We start from the raw sequence: 25303 nt of genomic DNA, 5'->3' as shown, positions 1-25303 counted from the left end.
AGCCTTTAGCATTATACCCATAGTACACTACTGTATTCAGCATGGCAGTGACCTCATTGCTCCATCCCTCACAATACATCATTTCCTGGTCACACAAAAATAAAGCAGGTAAATAGGATGTCCATCTCCTTGAGTTGACCCTTGAAGAAACAGTCCCATTTCCACTGCACCAGGCCCCACTTCACCCTTGCACACATTAAAAATTTAGGACATGTTCTATTGCACCTAGCACCTTGGGTCTGGGGCCATTAGACAACAGAGTTCAGCATCAGTGTGCTTGTGTGCAGTCTTGTGTTGGTTCACTGTCCATCACATACTTAAGGGTCTTTAACTGTTCTGAAACTTTCTAGCAGAGTCTTATCGTAATGAGTGTTACTGAGGCGGGAAGACAGGATACCTGATTGTTAGTCAACAGCATACTGAAACTTAAAAATTAAATTTAAAAGAAGATATTGGTGCAGATTTTGAATGACCACAAAAGCTGTCACTCTGCATAATATTTTTCCACGGTACAGGAGCCATATCAATTTTATTAGTTTGTTACTTATTGAAATACGGTCAGAATACCAAATGTAAAGTGACTGACTAGAGCTTTCAATTGTAAATTTAAATCAAAGCTCTTCTTACTTATAACAAACATGCAAGCTCTCAGCACTAAACTCTCACCAGTGTGACGAAGTGACATGAACATTCAAGTGCAGTATTGAGGGCAATGACATTTTTTGACAATGATTTGAAATGGGTAACTGATTTAATAGGAGTTGGTTTCTCATGGTGTGAGATAAAATGATGATGTGTGTTGATAAAAGTTTGGGTAATATAGAACAAGTTTACTCAAGTTGCCTGGAACCTATTACTCTTTGGCAAGAAGAGCATTAGGATTTCTTAAAGATATAGTTCTACATTTTGGCTTGTGGATGAGCAATTGTTAAACTGTGCTCATTTTTTTTGACATTAACTCTACTGATGGCCATGCTTCACCATTATTTTAATTGTTACCGGACTTGATTTTTGACTCCAGATGTGTAGGAAATGTAAAGAAACTATTTGAGGACTTGAATTGAGTCATGTGTTTCTTCATAACTTAAGGCATTTTCTGGTAAGGTTGGATTAGCAATTCCATGCTAAATGCTTTTTGAATCTTCGCACAAAAGTGATAATTTCTGGGGAAGATAAATCTATTGTCTCTGTAGCTTTTCAATTTTATCTTGCATGAATTCTTTGGATTCCTATTATCTTGAGGTGAAGCTACCATAGCCCTTGCGTTGCAGCCATAAACTTTGAAGTCTGTCTTAAGCACTGACAATCTCAGTAATACAGTTCCAGCCATAACCTTGTAGAGGAATTATTGCCTGACTACATATAATCTATTAGAAGGATAGATTCTAACGTATAGTTGACCTTCTGAACATAAGTGGTCCACATGGCTTTGAACTATTTCTCTTGAAGCTTGAAAGAGAAAAATGTAGATTTCATAAAATATTGAAGCTGTTTTCTCAGATAAATGGATATTTGCTTTTTTTTCTTTTTCTATTTATCTTCAGCTGGTGTTTGCCATTTCTTTTGTCCTGGCGGCGACCTGATTGAATTTGGAAACTGGGATTTATTTGATATTGCTAAAGGGAGTTTGGAATCTTCAATGGATAGGCATCAACTGGTGAATCTTTCTCAACACAATTATAATTTACCTTAGTATTGTAGAATAAAAATATCTATTTTGCAGTGCTCCATCTACTCCAATTTGTATTCTATTTCAGTGCCTATTTTCTAAATTTGAAGTTAACCACTCCAAACAATCTTTTTGATCTGTGAAACAAATGTCCTCTTGCTGCACAGCAATGGTCTTGGATGGTAAGAGTCCAGGATAAGGCCTGGTAAAGGTATTGACAGTTTCTAAGCAACCTCTCAATAAAGACAACTTTATTGAAATTCACCATCACTTCCAGTGTCCCAGTATGGCCTTTGGCCATTTGATGAAAAGAATGTTCAAAGATTAAGAACTCAAACCCAGAACAAAGTTCATGGCTTAGCAAGCATGCTTCCCTGAGGGACCACCATTTAAAAGGCAAAAGTACTTGTGATTTGCACCCTTCAAGTTTTTCTGCATACAGACTTATCAAAGAGCCTGATTTCTCAGTGAAGCTCTGTCAGGTTCCATCCTAAGTGTTGTAATGTGAACAAAGTCACAGGAGACACACTGAAGCTAGTGGACACAGAAGTGTTTTATTCTACAAAATGAGATGGTCTGGGAGGAGGAGGCCTCTCACCCCAATATTACATAACATGTTTATATGTTAAAAATCAAAGGTAACAGTAGGACAATTCCATAGTTACAATACATCTTCAATGTTTCCTTTGAATTACATATGGTTTCACACCTCCTTCTTCTCACCCATACACCAGACACCCAAAATGAATGTTAATCAGCATTGTCTAGTTTGATATCAACTTCATTCCACAACTCCAGGAAAACTGTTGTTCAGGGCTGCTTTTAAAATTCCATCTGCAATCCACGTTCAAATCTGAAGAATGGCTGCTGTTATTTGTTACATACGGTGAAAGCTGTCATTTGCGTTAACAGACATCATAACCTGTTTGCTGCTCCGCGATGTTTACTCTGCTCTGTGCTGAACTGAGGCTGATGATTTGGTCTGCTCTGGGCTCTGCATCTGAGGGCTATGTGATATTTAATTGTCTCTGAGCTGAACTGAGGCTGTGACATGCTCTGGCTGCTTGGCCCTTCGTTTCTACGGACTCACTTTTGTTCTGAATGCTACTTGCTTTTATTGTTTGCACGATTTGCTTCTCCCTGTCAAGGAAAATAAGTGAAGTGGTATAGTGGGCAATGAAAAAAGTTATCAGAATTTTCTAGAAATCTTGACCTGCTGAATAATGGGCCAACAAATGGCAAATGCAGTTCAATTGAGCGAAGTTGTATAGGATACTGTTGAGGCCTCACTTGTAGTATTGTGTTCAGTTTTGGTCGCCGTGCTCTAGAAAAGATGTTATTAACCTGGAAAATGTGCAGAACAGAATTATGAGACTGCTACCTGGACTTGAAGGACTGAGTTACAAGGAAAGGTTGGATCCTTAAGATTGAAGGAGATTGATCATATAGAGGTGTGTAAAATCACAAGGGGTATTGATAGGGTGAATGCACCCAGTCCTTTCTCAAAGTTGGGGTGTCAAGAGATATATTTAGAAGGAAGTTGATGGCTTTTTTGTACACAACAGATGGTAGGTTTTGAATCAGCTACCAAAGGAAGTGGTTGAGACAGGTACAATAACAACTTCTAAAGATATTTGGACAGGTACATGGATTAGAAAAGGTTTAGAAAGTTTTGCGTCAAGTTTTGTCAAGTGGAGCTAGCTTGGATGGGGCACCTTTGTCAACATGGGCCAGATGGGCCGAAGGGTGTGTTTTCCTGCTGTGTGTCTCCATGAGGGAGAGAAAATAGAAAGAAGGAAAAGCAAGTTGAGCCAATGTCACAGATTTATAGTTCTTTTCAGAATTTACTTTCACAAGCTTCTTACAAGAACCCATTGAAGACCTTACAACATTAAGTGAAAAAATCGGCTTGCTTCAAAAAATTTTATCTATAAGTTTTACTTTTAAGCATTTTAGTACACTAAACGGGTATTTTGTATGACACTCCCATTAAATTAGGAATCATAAATTTGTTATACATTTGGTTTATGAAAACATTTTTATAGTTTTATTTCTTTTCATGTATTTCAAAACCTGTCACAGGAAGTATGATGGACAAGCAATATCTGGATGAGGATGGTCTGTGAGGAAAAAGTGTACTGACCAGTGTGATTTCTGCATAAACACAGTTACTTTGGTGCAGGCAACTTTGCATTCTATGTGTGACTTAAGCATAAAAATTGCCACACATGGGCACATCACTATGATTCCTCACTGATGGTTTGAAACAAACCTCAAAGTTCAAAGTAAATTTATTATCAAAGTGCATATATGTCAATATTTATTACCCTGAGATTCATTTTCTTGCAAGCAATCACAGTAAGTACAAAAGATATAATAGAATCAATGGAAAAACTGCACCCAACAGGACAGGCAACAACCAATGTGCAAAAAAAATTGTGCAAATACCAAAAGAAAGATTTAAAATAAAGGAATAATAATAAATAAGAAATAAATATCAAGAATGTGATGAAGAGTCCTCAAAAGTGAATCCATAGCTTGTGGGAACAGTTCAGTGATGGGACAAGTGAAGTTACTCCCACGGGCTCAAGAGCTTGATGACGGCAACAAACTATGTTGGATTGAGTCTTAAACTGAAATAGAGTGTTTAAGTAAAGAGCAGTAACCTAGTATTTTGTACAGAATTATAAACAGAAGACACCACAGATGCTGGGGAACTAGTGCATCACACAAAAAATGCTTGGACTCAACAGGTCGGGAAACATTTATAGAAATGAATAAGCAGTTGAAGTTTTGGGCTGAGCCCCTTCTTCAGGACTGGAAAGGAAGGGGGAAAATGCCAGGATAAAAAGGTGGGGGGGGGGAGGGGAAGGAGGACTAGCTAGAAGATGATAGGTGAAGCCAGGTGGGTGGGAAAGTTAAAGTGCTGGAGTAGAAGGAATTTGATGGGATTGGAGAGTGGACGATGGGGGAGAGGGGAGAGGATAGGCAGAGGAGGTAAGAGGCCAGAGTGGCAAATGGAAGAAGACAGAAGGGGGAGGATTTTTTTGAACTGGAAAGAGAAATTGATGTTCAGGCCATGAGGTTGGAAGCTACCCAGATGGAATATGAGGTGTTGATCCTCCACCCTGAGAGTGGCCTTATCGTGGCAAAAGAGGAGCCATGGACCGACATGTCAGAACAGGGAATGGGGATAGGAATGAAGTGATTGGCCACCGGGAACTGCACTTTTGACAGACGGAGTGGAGGTGCACGTGGTCCCCTAATTTAGGTCGCGTTTCAATGTCAGGAGCACTGGATGTACCAAGACACAAGAGAATGCAGATGATGTAATTTGATGACCTTCTGGGTCTACTCATTGAATCAGATACCACGTATGGAGGCAAAGGCATGTTTCAAGGTTTGGATTGAGACTGCAGCTGGAGTGTTTTTAATCATTGTTCCCTGGATATTTGGTTTGAATGTGGAATTTGTGTAAACCTGAATTGCTGTTGCTGTGTTTGGCTGGTAATGGCGATATGAGCAACAAGGTCTCATGTTGATTTCTTTTTTGTCACTCACTTGTGCATATAGAAGTTGTTGCATTTAAAAACTAGTTCGACAGGGGCATGGATTGGAAAGGGTATGGCCTAAATGCTGGCAAATGGGACTAGCTTGAATGGACAGCTTGATTAGAATGGACCATTTAGGCCAAAGGGCCTATTTGCTCTATAATTCTGTGAGTGCACAGACCAGTGCCTCCAAGTCCCAGCACATTAACCACAATAAGTGGCAGCAAAGCAAATTAAACCTGCCACCTCTTGGGCATCATGGTAAAAGAATTCCCTTCCTTGGAGCATGCGACGCACAGATAGTGATGTCAGTGACTGAAGCATGTTCCACGCACATTAAGATATCAGTTGTTGTGGAAGTCAATGACATAAGGCCCAGCATGTTATTAGGGGATCAATGCAGAGAAATAGCTCAATCATTAGCTGCTTCATCAGTGACTAAACTTTGATTATTAAATTAGAAGTTGGGATAATTATGCAATGTTCATTTCCATAAACAGCAACTCAGAAAGTGAAATGGTCCACGTTATAGACAGCAAGACCCAGTAAACATTCACACTGATAAGTGTCAAATAATATGCGTACCAGATAGATGCTACACAGTGATTATCTTCAACTAATGGTTGCTAGCTCCATCAGAAACCAAGGAATACGGATAAAAGAGAGACAAAAGATCTTAAACGTCAAGGATAATAACCTTGGGATGGTCCTGGTGAAATCTTCACTGTTGGGCCCACTAGCATTGGCTCTGCCTTGGACAAGCTTTTAGTTAATGTACTGTACAAAGAGTCCTGCAACTCTGGGTGAGAGTTGCTCCTTCACTTGATTTAAGACCCTTGTGTTGCAGTAGAATATCTTGGGAGTATCATCCCTTGTGCATCACACTCGAGTGATGTCATTCAAGTGCGCCCAGCAGCCTTTGTAAGCAAGCCGTCCATCAGTGTAGTGGCACTGGACTTCGAGACAAGTGATCCTGGGTTCGAGTCCAGCTGGCTTCTAGCGTGCTTTCGATTTGTACTAGGTTGAGCTAGCAACTTGGCTTTGTGGGGGAAAAAAATGGACTAAAATGCTAAAGAAACAGCAAGGAACGCCACCTGATGTGCCACAAGGTGTGGAAAGGAACAGCAGCTACAACAAGCCTTCACATGCATACAGTTATACTGTAGGTCCCCAGTGTTTCTGTTTAGCAGTTGGGTTTTCAATGACGTTTTCATTGTAGAGTTCTAGCCCTTCCAACTGGACAGCTGATAGCCTTCTGAACAGGATAGACAGCTTAACAATCTCATTATTGCTGAATGTGAAAATTCTGCTCTTACCAGTTACAGCTCAAGTACACTGTATGTTATTTTATTTGATAGTGTACCATCCCTCTTGCCATCAGAGCATTGTTAGGTTTGCATCATCATAAACTTGCCCATTTGTTATCTGCCCTCTCCAGTCCAGCTCTGTCCAGTGAGGTTATTTTTTTGTTTTAGTTACACATTAGTGGGCTGTGAATATTGCTCGCAAATGCCAGATTTTATTGCCCATGCCCAGTTGGTCCCTGAGTTTAGCCATTTCTCAGAGCTGTTGGGTGTTTGCAGGTCTGGAGTGGAATGTAGGCTGTGCTGAATAAGGATGGCACATTCTCTCCCCTGAGGCAAAAGGTTGACTTTTAAAACAATCCAGTTTCATGTTCACCATATATTTTAACTAAAGTCCCACCAGTCTGATGGGATTGTAACTTGCATCATTGGATCAATGATCCAAACCTTTGAACACACATTCTAAGTTACAATACCCTTGAAGATGCTTCCAAGGATATTGCTTGGTCAACTATGTTTAGTCTTTATTTTTTGTTTTTAATTCATTTATGTGATCGCTAGTTGAAAGCAAAGGTATGCTGATTTTAAAAGGCAAACACGAGGATATCGTGAAACGTCGACAGCGCTTCTCCCTATAGATGCTGCCTGACCTGCTGCGTTCCACCAGTATTTTGTGTGTGTATGCTGATTTTGGTTAGTTTGTATCCAGTGCTACTAAGTAACTTGCTGTGGTTGTAGGGAGATACTCAAAAGCCAGGCAGATATGCACTAATCTTAAAGTAAAAATTGTGTTGAATGGTCCATAATCAATTTTAAGCTCCGTTAGCTCTATTGAATTGAATAATCCAGCCATTTAAGTAATGTGCTTCCTTTCCAACTTATGACAGAGGCACAATTTCTCAAGGGAGCATTGTTAGGTGGTAAGGAATAATCACACACCTTTACTTTCCTGAAACTCTGATAAATTTGCATACAGGCTACTATGTCCATTGCTTCCAAAATTAGGCAGTGGACCAACTAATGTCTAAATTTTGTCAGCAGAGAAGAATCTGAATGGATAGGCACTGCTTATATATGGTCATTTAAAAAAATTGCAGCTAATACTCCACATCCCAAAAAAATGCCATTTCAGTTCATAATTAAAAATTTCTGTAATGATTTTTTAATCTTCCCATTGAATTTAGCTCGATATTAAGCAAAGTTTATGGTAACGCCTGTTATTTTTCCTTATAATTGTAAATTTGATGATTACATGTAAACAGACAAATATGCAACTTAACAATAACTAAACTCCAGGATAAAATGTAAAGCTCATTTTGAAACAGTGCAGCTCAACCTTTAAACACTTCTTTAGAGAACTTTACCGAACACCCATGAAGGTGTAAAGATGCTGTGATGTGGTGTTATAGGATGTGGGTTTACATCACCAAATGATAATTTCTGTATTGTGGCAATTCACTGCAGGTGGGAAGAAAAGCATCATGGGTGAGTCACAGTGGGTTGCTCTTCCATGTGGGTAGTATTATTGGCAGAGTCATCAAGCTCGCTTGCTGTTTACTTCCTCATGAATGGTTTGCATAGACGCAGAATAGCACACAGAAAATAGAGCATCGAAACAACCGTTTTGAATGTTGATCGTTCCAATTTATTTTAAAAATAAGAACTTCTTTCTCTGATACTACCAATATGAATCAGTTGCTTCTTCAAGTCTTCTATTGAAGCTTGGAATGTCCTATTTCAAAATAGCTCTGAAATCTGTAATAGTTTAGTTATTGTTAAATATACACTGAGTTGTTCATACACCTATGCTTAATGTGGTTTTTAAGCTCTATACTTGTAAAGTTTTATTTCAAGGTGAGGTTTGCTGCTGAAAGGGTTTTTTTTTCTCACAGACTCTGACTGCGTGAACTCGAGGAGCAAAACGGCAGCATGTTCTCGGAAACCTAATAACGTGCTAACCTTTGAAATATGTGTGGACTCACCCTACCCACACCAAACCGTGCTGCTCAACCCACTTAATGATACCCATGACACAAGAAAAGCTCTCAGGGTGGAAACATTAAGACAGGTGATTGACTAAAAAAGAATACTTAACTGAGGTAGTTTTATTTTCCAAGAAGCTCATTTCTACTTTTCTCAGAAGGTTCACGCTTCAGATAAATGATTAGTTATTGTTCTGTGGATTGAAATAATCAACTTTATAAAGGATGTCTCAGTTCCAGTGACCTAGGTTTGATCCCGACCTCGGTTACTATCTGTTTGGAGTCTGTATGTTCTGTCCGTGACCTTGTTCGTTTCCTGCTATTTCCCAAGAAATGTGTGGGTTGGTAGGTTAAATGGCCTCTGTAAGTTGCCTCTAGTTTGCAGGTGAATGATGGGTAGAATCTGAGAAGGAATTGAATGGACTGAGGAGATGAGAGAGAATGTAACTGATCAGTGAACTGTAAAACGGGATGGTTGATGGTTGGTGAGGCTGATGGATCTGCTTCCATGCTAAATCTTACTATAATACATTCTTTTTTAAATAAAGACTATTTTGTATCATACTTCCTTTTAAAAAAAAAAAAAAAGTCTGCTTTGTAAAGTTGGCACGTGGCCAAGTGGTTAAGGCGTCCGTCTAGTGATCTGAAGGTCGCTAGTTCCAGCCTAGGCTGAGGCTGCGTCTGTGTCCTTGAGCAAGGCACTTAACCACACATTGCTCTGCGACGACACCGGTGCCAAGCTGTATGGGTCCTAATGCTCTTCCCTTGGACAACATCAGTGGAGTGGAGAGGGGAGACTTGCTTGTGCAACTGCCGGTCTTCAAGTTTATATAAAAAAAACTTGCCCAGGCTTGCACTCTGGAAACTTTGCAGGTGCAAATCCATGGTCTATTGAGACTAATGGAGGCCTACACACACATTTTGTAAAAAAAAAATATATGGACCCAAATACAGTAGACATGGTTGTGATTGTATTACCTTTTGTTTTTAAAAAAATTGGTTATTGGCCAAGTAGTATCATAAAACATGGTTCATAGAACATTACAGCCCAGTTCAGGCCCTTCAGGCCACAATGTTGTGCTGATCTCTGAAGCTCTGAGTTCAACCTGACCTTTCTTGCCTGTACAGCCCTCCATTTTTCTGTCATCCATGGCTCTATGGAAGAGTTTCTTAAATGGCCCTAATATATTTGCCTCTACCATCACGCCCAGTAGTGTGTTCCATACACCTATCACTGTTTTTAAAAAAAAAAAAATCCTCTGACATCTCAATCTATATTTTCTTTCAATTGACTTAAAGTTATGCCATTTGCTGAGTCACTTGGTGTGATTTGAGTTGAAATTAAAAACTGATTTCATTTTTGTTGATATAACAATTTTTATATACCCCACCTACTCCATCTTCCAAATTCTTTTACTAAGTGCCGTGGCATCACAAAGTTAGAATGGGTTGGCATTTCCATTTCAAGTATTATCATAGAGGGGGAAGTGGAATCCTTAGATTGTGCAGTGCACTCGAGTGTGTGTATATTTGTATCAACATTATTGTTCAGCTTGTTAGTGTTGAAGAGTTTTATTGTAAAGCTTGTAATCTGCACACACTTTTACTGTTTATTATCGCCATTAGATCCAGTCCCCTGTTCACTGATCTGTAAGCAAAAGTCAATTACTGTTATGAAATTACATTTTTTTTAAAACTGCTTAATCCTCTTACTATGAAGCAAAAGAGTTTTCAAATGGAGTTTAACTTCACAATGATAACCACACTATGACCAATGAGTCTTCAAAAGGAGGCAAAGAATCAGCCCCCCCCCCACCCCATGCTTGTTTTCACCATTCAGCTGTAATCCGAATCAGGTTTGATATCATGGATATGTGTTGGGAAATACGTTGTTTTGCGGCAGCAGTGCAGGTCAATACATAAAATAAATCAAGAATTATAATAAGAAATGGTGGATTCTGTTCAATTAGGATACATTGGGACAAGTACATTTTGGCCCAGTTAGCTGAAGTTTCATGGAAATACCCGGTAGTTTAATAGTTCAAACTACTGTTTAACTGAGTAACAACTTGTATATCTAATTGAAATACAGATCAAATTAGAACACTGCCAATATTACTAAAGTACTATAAAACCATGTATTAGTGCCTAATTGTTATCAACGGAGGAATTCATACAGCATACCTGCTGTGAACAAAATCAGCGCAGACACCTAGGGCAGATAATGGACTGGCCTCATTGCCGTCCTGCATGAAGTAGTGTCAAAAATGACTGCTCTTTAAACAAAGGTAATCCCAGTCTTTTTTCTGTCAATTAGTTTTTGTTCTTTAAGAATTGTCCTGAATAAGTGGATGCCCCGATTAACTGATGGCCCAATTAACCGGAATCCACTGTGTATAAAACAATTAAATTCAATGAATAGTGCAAAAAGAGCCAAAGTACTGAAATAGTGTTCATGGATTGGTTCATTGTCTGTTCAGAAATCTGATAGTGGAGGGAAAGAAGCTGTTTCTTGAATGCTCAGTATGTGTCTTCAGACTCCTATACCTCCTTCCTGATGGTAGCAGTAAGAAGAGAGCATGTCCTGGGTGATGGGTATGCTTAATGATAGGTGACCTCTTCCTCTGTTGCACTTGCTAACCTTTCTTGCATATTTCTTGAACATGTTGCTTTAAACTACAATTTATCATTGTTGAGAAGATTAATTGACATGGTAGCTGCAACATTTTGAGGTGTTTAGAATGGAAAAAAAAGTATGATAGGACAGATGCAAAGAAAATTTTTCTCTGGTCGTGTTCTTAAAATAGTGAACTTAGCAAATGGTGGTGGAAATATGGAAATCGTTCACATAGAAGCGATGGTACCAGGGCAATTGAAATTAAGATAGAGTTTAGACTATAGCTCAGTGTGTAACACCATCCTGATTGATAGGCTACAGAACCTGGGCCTCTGTACCTCCTTCTGCAATTGGATCCTTGACTTTCTAACCAGAAGACCACAATCTGTGCATATTGGTGATAATATTGCCTCCTCGCTGACGATCAGCACTGGTGCACCTCAGGGATGTGTGTTTTGCCCACTGCTCTATTTTCTCTATACCCATGACTATGTGGCTAGGTATAGCTCAAATGCCATCTATAAATTTGCTGATGATAAAACCATTGTTGGTAGAATCTCAGATAGAGATGAGAGGGAACAGACACAAAATGCTGGAGGAACTCAGCAGGCCAGGCAGCATCTATGGGAAAAAAGTACAGTTGACGTTTTGGGTCGAGACCCTAAAGAAGGAAACGTTTTTGGTCCAAAATGTTGACTGTACTCTTTTTCTATAGATGCTATCTGTCCTGCTGAGTTCCCCCAGCGTTTTGTGTGTGTTGGTTGGATTTCCAGTATCTGCAGATTTTCCCCTTGTTTGTGGCAATGAGAGGGTATACAGGAGTGAGATATACCAGCAAAATTTGGTTTGTCAACTACCACGCTTAAAAACCTCGATAGATTTGCCATGGAGAGCATTCTGACAGGCTGCATCATAATCTGTTATGGAGGTGGAGCTACTGCACAGGACTGAAAGAAGCTACAGAAAGTTGTAAGATTAGTCAGCTTGATCTTGGGTACTAGACTCCGTAGTATCCAAAACATCTTCAAGGAGTGGTGCCTCAGAAAGGCGACGTCCATTATTAAGGACCCCCATCACCCAGAGCATGCCCTCTTCTCATTGTTACTGTCAGGAAAGAGGTACAGAAATCTGAAGATGCACACTCAGTGATTCAGGAACAGCTTCCTCACCTCTGCTACACGATTGCTAAATGGAGATTGAACAATACCTCACTTTTCTGACATTTTTTCTGTTTCTGCACTATTTTTAATCTAATATTTATATATGTGTGTGTGTGCATGTATATGTGTATACTTACAGTAATTTTCTTTCTATATTATCATGTATTGCATTATACTGCTGCTGTTAAGTTAACAAATTTCACAACACACTGGTGGTAATTATTATTCAGAATCAGGTTTATTATTTGTTCCTGATGAAATGAAGGGATATACGTTGTGGAAATATTAAATTGCGAGGGATTGATAGGCTGGATGTAGAGAGGCCTTTTGTCCCGTTGAGGTGTCTTGAACTTGGGGTACAGGCTTGGTGATACAGTGTTGGGTTTTTAAGGTTCAGCTGAAGTTTTTTTTGCTCAGGATTGCACATACCTGAAATTCTCTGCTTCAGTAGCTTATGAATGCTCAGTTATTGCATATACTCGAGACTGAGAACGACAGATCTTTAAAGGGAAGCAAGGAGAGATGATCTGGCATTTCGCCTTATTATATCTGCTACCTTGTACTTCAGTAGAGAAATTTGCTCTTAGATTTTGAAGCTAGATAATTTCATCTCTCAGGGCTGAGTATATCAGCTTTGTTTATAGATTAAGGTGTTGTGTTATGTGTTCCATAATATGTTCTTGATCGCTACCAGTATGTACTGGTAAATATTTAATTTTCATTTCTCTTCACCTTTGGTATGATTTTTGCAGATGCATTTTGAAGATGACCATTACCAATACAGGTGTCCCCCACCTTTACAAAGGTAGAGCGTTCCTATGAAACCTTTCTTAAGCTGAAATGGAGTAAAGCAAAGAACCATTAATTTGTATGGGAAAATTTTTCATAAAAGCGAAAATCCTCTTTGTAATGTGAACTCAGGTTACTAATGTAGGTCTTTTGTAAAAGCGGTGTGGCATAAAGCATACATTCAAAAAGCGGGGGACACCTGTATGTAAGGTCAGAGTCAGAGCCCTTCATATCGTGGAGGGAGCATAATGTTTCATTTGAGTTTCTAAGTTTAAATCACATTTAAAAGTATATTGCTGGTAATTCTGTTTATGGATCAAGAAGGGCGGGTGTGCTTTCAAACTCTAGTGGGAAACTTGGGGAGATCCTAGTGAGTGGGGAATTACTTTTCAGTGTTTCTGTCGACATTTATTTGATGGTGTGGTGTCTGCTGATTGTATACATGTTTTTTATGATATTTACAGGGTAATAAATCTGGAATGCATTGCCACAGATGGCTGTGGAGGCCATAGTGAGTATATTTAAAGTCGTAGTTGATAGGTTATTGACTAATCAGAGCATCAAAAGCGATGGAGAGGAGGCAGGAGAATGGAGTTGAGAGAGGAAATAAGTCAGCCTTAACGGATGGTGCAGCTGACTTGATGGGCTGAAAGGCCTACTTGTGTAGCCCCTACTGGTGAATGGTATTTGGATACAGCACCATTGTTGATATCCACAGCACTGATTTGGATACTTGACATCTTGTGTTTGCTCATTATTGGTGGCATGTTATTTATTTTGACATTGAAAGGGTCCTAGCCTGAAACGTAGAAGCTGTCTGACCTGCTGAGTTCCTCCAGCATTTTGTGTGTGCTGCTTTGGATTTCCAACCTTTACAGACTTTCTGTAAAATGTTTATGATTGGAAATAGTTTGTGCAGATACCGGAACATGCAGCAGTTCATGTCGAGGACCTGAGACAAGCTAAATTTGTTCCTCAGGTGGACATTCGGGTGTCTGTTGTCCATGTCAGACTTGGTGCTTGAAGCTCGGCAATAATCTTTGTGAGGTGCAGCATCAGGCTTCTAATCCAGACTCTCACGAGGGTTAGGACATGGTTACAAAGCATCCATTGACCTTGTGATCTTTCTCGGAGCTGTCCTCAATGAGTTTTACCATGTACAAATTACAGTCACGAGCTGAAGTTAGGCCTCAGTCATGTTTGATTTTGGGGCTTATTAGTACAATAGCAAGTTGATTCTCCAGAGGATAATGTGTTCTTGGAACATGTAAGTTGTTCATTGTCTTTACCTTCCTGGTAAAACCTGAGGCATGGGCATAGCCAAGCACACTCATTTCTCTACATGCAGATACTGTACAACTTGTGTTTGTATTGGTAGCACGTTACTTATGCAGACATCTAAAGGGTCTCAGCCCGAAATATTGACTGTTTACTCTTTTCCATAGATGCTGCCTTGCTTGCTGAGTTCCTCCCACATTTTGTGTGTATTACTTTGATTTCCAGTATCTGCAGATTTTCTCTCGTTTGTGACATCTCAGTTCTCAATTGCTAGGAACTTTTGGATTATTCTAGTACTGTTCACTATTGTGCCTTTCTGGATATTTCTATGTAGGTCTGATCTGTTTCATGTCATTTTGTAGTGCCTTTGGGATGATACCAGTTATAGATCTTAGTATTGGGACGATGCATACCTGTTCATGTTCCATAGTCTTTCAATTTCCTCTTTTACTTCTGCATATTTCTTGAAATCAAATTTTCACTTACTGATTTCTGTAAGTTATGTGTGTTTGGAATGGCTGTATCCATTAAGTTGTTCTTGCTTGTTAATCCAGTAATATATATGTACAGTTATTATGCATTGTCCTAATGGTAATAATGGATCTGTAATAATATTATTTTCTTTTGTATTTGCGCAGTTTGTTTTTTGCACTTTGGTAGTGTCTGTCCTGTTGGTTGCAGTCTTTCATTTACTTTGTTTCTTGTATTTACTGTACACCCACAAGAAAACAAATATGGTGACATACATGCACTTTGACAATCAATTTACCTTGAACTTTGTGAAATGTCACTGAGCTAAGCAGGGTTTTAATGATCAGGATGAAGTGTTAAAAGGTGAAGAATGTGGCAACTTTATTCAAAAAGATAGCAGGGATAGGCCAGGTAAATATGAGTGTTATTTGTTTAAAAAAAAATGGGTTCATGTATTTCCATGGATGACCGAAAATTGTGGATTCCACTAAGGCTAGTAGCAAAGACGCTTGGGCTATTTTGATATTTGGTTCCTCTGGCATTAGAGCAACTTTTTATTTGTTTCAGCTTGTATGTTTTGATTTATCCAGTTGCACATCTACCTACAGTCCTGATTTCCAGTGTTCCTGATTTTGAAATCCCCCCCCCACCCCCAATCTCTGATGACATGACCAGTTCCCAGTGTTCCTGTCCTTGACTCCATCTCTGGCCCCAAACCCCTGACTACAGTGCCCACTACAAAGCTATCCACATTCCTGAGCCTCTGTGTCCCCAGTGCTGATTTAGTTGTTACTCTGATCTTTGGTATCTCACTACCTGCATGCACAAAGGAATTGCAATCCATCCCATGGCAACCGCGATTCAGTGGTCACGACAGGAGAGGGTCCTGGAAGTACACTCAGTGTTTACCACCCCAGCATTACACAGCTAACTTCATGGGTATGTGACAAACACAAGTAGATGCTGGAACTCTTAAGCAACCAGCAATTTGTGTGTTGTTCATGGGTATATGTATCTGTGGATAGTAAGTCAGCTGATAATCACGAATTATTGTAATTGTGTGTAACAGGTCTAACATCAGTGGTAGAAGTAGGGGGTGGTATCTGTGGGACAGGATTAATCTATACATATAGTGGCAACAAATAATTGAAAAGAAAAAGAAACTGCTGGTGGAACTTAGGGCAAACAGCACCTGAGGGTTGAAAGAGATTGGCAGCTTTTTGGATCATGACAGGGATAGTCAGGTTGATTTTCGCAACTGATTTTATTGAATTGTTCTCAGATAGTAAAGATTTTTAATGAGTATAGAGCATTGATGCTATCTATATTAACTTCAGTCGGCCTTTGGTCCCTCTGTGGGAGGCTAATCCAGAATATAAGAGCCCATGGAATTCATGGAAGTTTGGCACATGGAATCCAAAACTGGGTTGGAGGTGACTGACTGAGGGCAATGGTTGAAGGTTGTCTTTGTGCTTGGAAGCCAGCGATCAATAGTGTATTGCATAATAGTGCTGGGGCCCTCACCATTTGCTTTATGGACTAACAATCTGAATGTGAACATAGGAATGTGAAAGTTTGTGGAAGAGATGATAATTGGTAATATTTGAGGAGGATTGTCCGCAGCTACAGAATGGCATTGATGAATTAGTAAAATGGACAGAAGAGTGGCAGGTGAAATTTAATCCAGAAAAATGTGTGAAGAGTTGGATTTATGGAGGACTAATAAAACATATTGAATGGTAGGACCTTGTGAAGTATTGACGAGCAATAGAATACTGGGGGAACATCTTTCAGGATCCCTGGAGGCAGTAACATGGGTAAGCATGTGGTTAAGAAAGGTAGATGGGATATTTGCCCTCATTGTCCAGGGCCTGTAATATAAGAGGGAGGTTTTGGTGCAACCATACCAAACATTAGGCAACATCTGGTTCCCTGTGTGCTGTACTGCTTACCACAATTTAGGTCAGTTATTTTGGACAGGGTACAAAGGGAAGTCACCAAGGTGTTGCCTTGATTGGAGGACTTAATTTGAGCGGAGAGATCAGCGAGGCTGGGCTTTCTCTAGACCAGGGATTCCCAACCTTTTTTTACGCCATAGACCCCTACCATTAACCAAGGGGTCTGTGGACCACAGTTTGGAAACCCCTGCTCTCGAGTGAAAGAAGCAGAGGTGTGACCTGATAATATGTAAGATTATGAGACGGATAGTTAGAATCTTGCTCCCCAATGGGGGAGGTATAATGGAAAGAAAAGACACTGGTTAACCAGTTGAGAGCCTTCCTTTAAAAACTTTGAAAGATTTTTTTTTTGCAAATATGATGTGAGTGGTGTTTTATGTGCTTAACAAAAGCTGCAGGCCATCCATTATGAACAGCACCAAAAACAGCTGCCTTACATTTAAATCATTTTATACATACAGTGGCATGCAAAAGTTTGGGCACCCCAAGAGATTTGAGCTCTCAGATAATGTTTACCAAGGTCTAAGACCTTAATTAGCTTGTTAGGGCTATGACTTGTTCATAGTCATCATTAGGAAAGGCCAGGTGATGTAAATTTCAAAGCTTTATAAATACCCTAACTTCTTAAACCTTGTCCCAACAATCAGCAGCCATGGGCTCCTCTAAGCAGCTGCCTAGCACTCTGAAAATTAAAATAAATGATGCCCACAAACCAGGAGAAGGCTATAAGAAGATAGCAAAGCGTTTTCAGGTAGCTGTTTTTTCAGTTCGTAATGTAATTAAGAAATGGAAGTTAACAGGAACGGTGGAGTCAAGTTGCAGTCTGGAAGACCAAGAGAATTTCTGAGAGAATTGTTCATAGGATTGCTAGAAAGGCAAATCAAATCCCCAGTTTGACTGCAAAAGACCTTCCGGAAGATTTAGCGGACTCTGGAGTGGTGATACACCTGTACAAATATGACCTTCATGGAAGAGTCATCAGAAGAAAACCTTTCCTGTGTCCTCAGCACAATATTCAGCATCAGAAGTTTGCAAAGGAACATCTAAACAAGCCTGATACATTTTGGAAACAAGTCCTGTGGACTGATGAAGTTAAAATAGAACTTCATGGCTGCAATGAGCAAAGGCATGTTTGGAGTAGAAAGGGTGCAGAATTTCATGAAAAGAACACCTCTCCAACTGTTGAGCACGGGGATGGGTCTATCTTGCTTTGGGCTTGAGTTGCAACCAGTGGCATGGGGATCATTTCACTGGTAGAGGGAAGAATGAATTCAATTATATTCCAGCAAATTCTGGAAACAAACATCACACCGTCTGTTTAAAAAAAAAGCTGAAGATGAAAAGAGGATGGCTTCTACAACATGATAATGATCCTAAACACACCTCAAAATCCACAATGGACTACCTCAAGAGGCACATGCTGAAGGTTTTTCCATGGCCCTCACAGTCCCCTAACCTAAACATCATTGAAGATCTGTGGATAGACTTCAAAAGAGCAATGCATGCAAGACGGCCCAAGAATCTCACAGAACTAGAAGCCTTTTGCAAGGAAGAATGGGCGAAAATCCCCCAAACAAGAATTGAAAGACTCTTAGCTGGCTACAGAAAGCATTTACAAGTTGTGATACTTGCCAAAGGAGGTGTTACTAAGTACTGACCATGCAGGGTGCTCAAACTTTTGCTTCGGGCCCTTTTCCTTTATTGTTATTTTGAAACTGTAAAAGATGGAAATTAAAAAACAATCTTGCTTAAAATATTAAAGAAATGAGTCATCTTTAACTTTATGCCTTTTGGAAATCAGGTCATCTTTTACTTGCTTAGCTATTCACCATAACAGAAATTTTGACCGGGGTGCCCATACTTCTGCATGCCACTGTATATATCTTGGATGCTTAGGACTTTTACACAGTACTGTATTTGTCAATGTGCAGTGTTTGTAAGTCTGGGAGAGCAAAGAATGTTGAGAATAACAAGGTTGGCGGGGTTTGGGGCAGGAGGCAGTGAGGAGTGACGGGGGTAGAGAGGTGGCGCAGGTGTACAGACACACCTGGCCCTGAGACACCAGTCAAGGTCATTTGATTCCAAACAATTGGTTTATTGATCATTACAGAATGGCTGTCTGGTGCCTCTTTTTCCCTCCCGTTCCCGTTTTCCCCCTTCCATTCCTGTTTCCCCGTTCCCCTGTTCCCAACCATGATTTACCTCTCATTGCCCCCTTCCCATTCTCAATCCACAATAGAGACCCATATCAGAATCGGCTGTATCATCACTCTCCTATGTCATAAATTTGTGTTTTTTTTTGCGACAGCAGTACTGTGTAGCATATAAAATTACTACAGTTCTGTATAAAAGTCTTAGGCCTCCTAGCTCTATATATCTTCCCAAGACATTTGCACAGGTCTGTAGATTATATGTAGCCGGGGCCTCACCACCCAGTCCTGCAGTGCCCTACTGGTCATAGTCTCTTAACACATAAATAACCTTTTTTTTTCTTAACACTTGCTTCCATTTATTAATCAATCTTTAGTACATACTGTTATAACAACTTCAATCTTATATACTCTAATTTTGTTTAATATCTCTTTGGCACCCTATAAAAGGATTTGTGGTATGTGAATCACACAGTCTCACTGGCTCCCTCTTTTCTGAGTTAGACTAAAAACCTGTTGGTCAAAATAAATCCATGTTGACTGTTCCAGATACAGATGTTCTCAACCTAGGGTCTATGGACCCCTTAATGGCATTGGTTCATGGCATTAAAAAGATTGGGATCCCCTGCTGTAGAACCAGGTCAGAAGTTAAAGGAAGATGTATGATTTGATCTCTTGTTGGCTTTGAGTTTTACCTGTATTGGTTGGTGTTGGAAGATTTTTCTCGGTGGGAGTCATGGGCTCCTCTTTTATCACGATGAGGCTGCTCTCAGAATGGAAGAGGAATAACTCGTTTCCATCCAGTTAGCTTCCAACCTGATGGCATGAACATCGATTTCTCCTTTTAGTACTTTTCTCCCCCCTTTCCCTTTCCCGCTTCTATTCCCCACTCTGGCCTCTTAGTGCTTCTCACCTGTCTGTCCCCGCCTCCTTTCTTTTCTCTGTGGTCTACCCTCCTCCTCCTATCAGATTCCTTCCTCTCCAGCCCTTTACCTTTTCCAGCCACCTGGCTTCATCTATCACCTAGCTAGTCCTTCCCTTCCCCACACATTTTTATCTTCCCTCTTCCTTCCTAGTCCTGAAAAAGGACCTCAGTCTGAAACGTCAACTGTCTATTCATTATCATAGATACTGCCTGATCTGCTGAGTTCTTCCAGCATTTTGTGTGTGTTGCTCAGGAATAGACTGTGTAGGTCCTTGAACTTGCTCTGCTATTTAATGTGATATTGGCTCATTTGGTCTTGGCCTTAGCTCCACTTTATTACCTTTCCCCTCATCCTTGACTCTTGTTGCTGCCTGTTACTGCGATGGTATAACAGTACACAATCTCACATTTACACCAGCATGGTTATGGCGATGCATGGCACATGATGTACAAATGTCATTCACACATGTTTTGATGGCAGCTGTAAATTAGTTTTTTTTTTCCTCTGTGATCTGCAAATGACTTGAGCTATTTGTGTAGAAGCAGGCTTTCATGAAGCAGGTGAGGCGTGCTTCAATATGAAGAGGGTTGTTAGACCAGGCCCCTGGCTATCTTGTTCAGCACAGGGATCCTAACAACTTTATCGACAAAATGCTAATAGTCAACCTTCATTAGGCCTGTGGCTTTTTGCCATCAGAAAATTCTTTCTGTGGAAACTGCAGAGGAACAGTGCAAATACAGAATCTAATTACAAATGTTAAACCAGAGTTGCTGGTAAATATATAAGATTGAGATCTCTGTAGTTCTTTGCCTGAAAAATTGTGCAAAACTGGTGATGCTACTTGCCCAGTAGATTAGGTTTTGCACAGTTTGTGTATGTACCCTTGTATTTGTGTCTCCCTGCAGTGCTAGTGGGGGTTGCATGTTGTAGGGGTTTTGTGCAGCTGGCAGTGGAGGTAATATGGTCATTATTGGAGAAAAGCTCAGAGCAGGGTAGGGAGGGTTGTAGTTTCTGTCAGGAAATCTTGGAATTGTAGGTTCAAGGGTTTATTTGGATATTCGGGCAATCATGGGACACTGGGAGCAGAATTTGGGCCCTGGCCATGGAAAGCAGGGAAGAGGTTACTAACCAGCAAATGCAGGGAAGGGTGTTTGATTGGGTGACGATGAGGGGGAAGTAGAAAGCTTAAAAGGGTGAGTGCAAGCTGCTGACAAGAAGCTCCACTGGACCACAACAGTAAGTTGTACAGTCCTAATATTGATGCCTGTTTTGTGAAGGCCTGTTTCTGCTTTTGCGCCCTGCAGTGGTCCGTTTGATTTGAAGGCCACACAAAGACTAAAGAATTTGGAAGTGGTATCAAAAATATGCATGGGCTGTCAATTGATGTCACGGCATAAGTCCAGATGCTACGGACTTTAGATCCAGTTGTGATATGATGTGAAATCTGTGCAATTGGTAGCTCCTTGCGTTCATAAAGAAGGAAGTTGCTGTATAAAAAGTAACAACACACACAAAATGCTGGAGGAACTCATCATGTCGGGCAGCATCTAAAAACAGCAGACTTTTTGGGCAGAGACTCTTCATCAGATGAGAAAGGAAAGGGGAAGATGCCAGAGGGGAGATTTGATAGAGGTATATAAAATAATGTTGGGTATAGATAGAGTGAATGCAAGCAGGATTTTTCCACCGAGGCTAGGGGAGAAAAAAACCCAGAGGACATCGGTTAAGGGTGAAGGGGGAAAGTTTAAAGGGAACATTAGGGGGGCCTTCTTCACACAGAGAGTGGGGGGAGTGTGGAATGAGCTGCCAGATGAAGTGGTAAATGTGGGCTCACTTTTAACGTTTAAGAAAAACTTGGACAGGTACCTGGATGAGAAGTGTATGGAGGGATATGGGCCAGGTGCAGGTCAGTAGGACTAGGCAGAAAAATGGTTTGGCACAGCCAAGAAGGGCCAAAAGGCCTGTTTCTGTACTGTAATGTTCTATGGTTCTAATGAAAAGAAATGGTGGGGAGAATGGATGGAGTAGAAGCTGGAAGGTGGTGGGTGAAGCCTGGTGGCTGGGGAGGGAGGAGGAGGTAAGAAGCTGGGACGTGAATGTGATATGCGAGGAGAGTGGACCATGAGAGAAAGAGGAGCAGCACCAGGGGGAGGTGATAGGCACCTGAGGAATGGAGGTAAGAGGAGGGTCAGAGTGGGGAAATGAAGAAGAGGAAAGGGGGAACAGGGAAAAATTACCGGAAGTTGGGTTGATGCATGTGCCATCAGGTTGGAGGCAACCCAGACAGAATGAGGTTTTGTTCTCTCCTGTCTGAGAGTTCCTGTGGATTTCTGGAGCAATTTTTCCAAATCTATGCAACACTTCCACATGGGTTAAAAGTTGTTACACTTGATCTCATTTCTGTGCAAAATAACTGATGATTGTTAAATTGATGCAATGTAGCATAGCAGTAGTGGTCTGGACTAAATCCATCCAGTTTAAGCAGTAAAGCAAAAATGTTTTTTTTAAACAATGCTAAACTATTTGTCATTGTGTTTGAAGAGCAATCCTCTTATCTGTGGAATGCAACAAGGTCAGAGTTATGAGAAACAGTTTAAAGTTCTGGAATTTTGACTGAACAGGGTGGAGGGGAAGATGGGGCAAATTTCTTAGACATTATTTAAGATAATTGCGTCAATCTTTACCTATACCTTTGTTTTGTCAGGAAGCTGATTTGTATATGTAACTAAGAGTTGGAATTGGTTTATTATTATCACATGTACTGAGATACAGTGAAAAGTGTGTTTCGTGTACAGTTCATAAAGATCCGATCATTGCACAGAGCATTGAGGTAGAACAATGTAAAATAAAGTGTAACAGCTACAGAGAAAGTACAGGTGAACAACAAAGTGCAAGATCAAGGTAGATCTCGAAGTCAAGTCCTGTTTATCGTTCTATAGTCTTCTAACAGTGGGGTAAAAGTAATCCTTCTGTTTGGTGATAAGTACTTGCAGGCTTTTGTATTTTCTGGCTGATTGAAGGATATACTGTGCACTTAGTGGCCACTTCAGTAGTAGCTACCTCCTGTACCCAATAAAGTGGCCACTGAGTGTATACAAGTGGTCTTCTGCTGCTGTAGTCCATCCCTTTCAAGGTTTGATGCATTATGTGTTTAGAGATGCTCTTCTGCACACCACTGTTTTAATGTGTGCTTATTTCAGTTACTGTTGCCTGAACTAGTCTGGCCATTCTCCTCTGACCTTCATTACCAAGGCGTTTTCATCCACAGAACTGACACTCACTGGATTTTCTTTTTTTTTTTTGCACCATTCTCTGCAAACTCTACAGACTGTTGTGTGTGAAAGTCCTGGGAGATCAGTAGTTTCTGAGATACTCAAACCAGTTTATGTGGCGAACAGTTATTCCACAGTCAAAGTCACTTGTGTCACATTTTTTCCTCATTCTGATGTTTGGTCTGAACAACAACTGAAGCTCTTGACCATGTCTGCATGCTTTTATGCATTGAGTTGCTGCCACAGGACTGGCTGATTAGATATTTGCATTAATGAGTAGGTGTACAGGTGTACCTAATAAACTGGCCACGAAGTGTATTGTATTTGTATTGGCTGTAACGAAACCCAATTTCCCTCGGGATCAATAAAGGATGTCTGTCTGTCTGTATGTAGCCATAAGCGGGTTTGTGTTCAATGGGCTGAATGACTTTTGTTCCTGTACTCTGGGAAGGTTGTAACAGAACAGGCTGCCAGCTGTATGGACTTTATTGTAATGGTTTACCAACCTCCAACATTGCTGACTGCTTATTTAATGGTTTGTGATTGTTAGTTTTAATATGAGTTGCAAAGACAACCAAACTATGCTAAACCAATATTCTTGGGTTTCCTTTGTTTGTATTCCTTTTTAAATGTTCTTTAACCATCTCAATTTTTAAAGGCATTTAAACTGATATATGATTTGGTATTAAAATAATAGCATGTGGTTCTCTTAATATAGAGTGGCACAGTAGCATAGTGGTTAGCACAGTGCTTTACCAGTAATCCGGGTTCAATTTCTGCTGCTGCCTGTAAGGAGTTTGTATGTTCTCCCTGTGACTGTGTGGATTTCCTCTGGATGCTCCACTATCCTTCCACATCCCAAAGACCTACTGGTTGGTAGGTTAATTGGTCATTGTAAATTGTCCTGTGATTATGCTAGGATTAAATCAGGGATTGCTAGGCAGTGCTTCTCGAAGGGACACAAGGGCCTTTTCCGTGTTGTATCCTAATAAATAATAGGGTGTTACATGCATGGATCCAGTCTATAATGATTACAGGCAAACCTCTGCACTGGTGCATTCATTGGAAATGTTTTAAGAAAATTAAAGCTATTTAAGAAAAATTTCAATATTTTCTAACCTTTTTAAAACAGTAGATACTTTTAAACGGTGATTTTTGTTTTTGATTGATGACATTTGTCAGTTCCTGGTAGATACCTGCCTTGAGGTGTTACCAACTACAGGCTTGCCTGCTTGACTGTTTGCATTTACTGCGTTCTATCTGTTCCCAGTGCGATTAAAGACCAGGATGTGTATGACTAGCAAGCCCAAGGGGAAATGGAATGAAGAAGAAATTTGAGTTAGTTTGTAATGTGTGGATACAGCGAAATCTTGTAATGCATCCCAAAAGTGCAGAGCTCCTTGTATTGTGATATTCATTTTATTGATGTTACATCTTTAAAGAGATGCAAGAGTAACCAAATGCAGCTTAGTAATGATTTTGACCTTAACTATTGGACTTATTCACTGTAGGTTTTTCTTTTCAGAGAATTGAGGCATCATTTCTTTGGTATGAATGAACATAACTTGCTGCCCGTTACACCCCTGGTGTTTAGAGCAGCAGTGAAGTCCTCCATCTCTGGCAGTGTTTAGGACTTCCTTCACCATGTCAGTAGCTTCCTCTCAGTTTTTACTACTGTCAGTCATGCAAGTCATGTATGGAGACTCAGGAATACCATCACACTCAGATGTAGAGAGATTCTTGATTGCTGTTTCCATAACAATTCTGTTTTACCAGTCAGGGTTGTTGGCGCTGAGTTGAACCCCTGAAGTAGGAGGACCGGTGGACCTCTTAGTCTGGCCTCTACCCTTTGACCTGTTTGACATGAGTGGCCCTACCAAGAGCCAAAGCAGAAAGCCCTGACTCCAGTCAGCATGACTCTCTGGGTCATTTAGGCACACAAGCCTCCAACCACAACAAGGTTGTGTTGAAGGATGAATGAACGTCAACATGCTCAATTCTGAGGTTCCTCTCATTTTTCTTTTGGGCTAAGAATATAATATTTTTCAAGATTGACATTATAAGATGCTCTTATCTTGGGTTGCAATTGCAAGGCTAAACACGAGAGGAACTGACAGACTGATGTAGCCTTCATACATTTCCGTGAATGTCATCAATCACCTCTCACTGTCAGTAA

The 25303-nt window shown here is 40.3% G+C and overlaps 1 protein-coding gene across 5 annotated transcripts in view; it reads left to right on the top strand.

Annotated features, from left to right (window-relative positions):
• Positions 1–25303, top strand: part of gtdc1 (glycosyltransferase-like domain containing 1) — a 354581-nt gene that overhangs the window by 41955 nt on the left and 287323 nt on the right. For 2 of the 5 annotated variants that reach the window (XM_073025908.1, XM_073025917.1), the window contains exon 2: positions 8417–8592. The exons of the other annotated variants lie outside the window; for them this stretch is intronic. The gene's annotated coding sequence lies outside the window, so the exon portion shown is untranslated. The remainder of the gene's footprint in view (positions 1–8416; positions 8593–25303) is intronic. 5 annotated transcript variants of the gene reach the window in all.

This window comes from Hemitrygon akajei, chromosome 2 (assembly GCF_048418815.1).
Source record: "Hemitrygon akajei chromosome 2, sHemAka1.3, whole genome shotgun sequence".
Taxonomy (NCBI): Eukaryota; Metazoa; Chordata; class Chondrichthyes; order Myliobatiformes; family Dasyatidae; genus Hemitrygon; species Hemitrygon akajei.
This window is presented reverse-complemented; position numbering and strand designations above follow the sequence as displayed.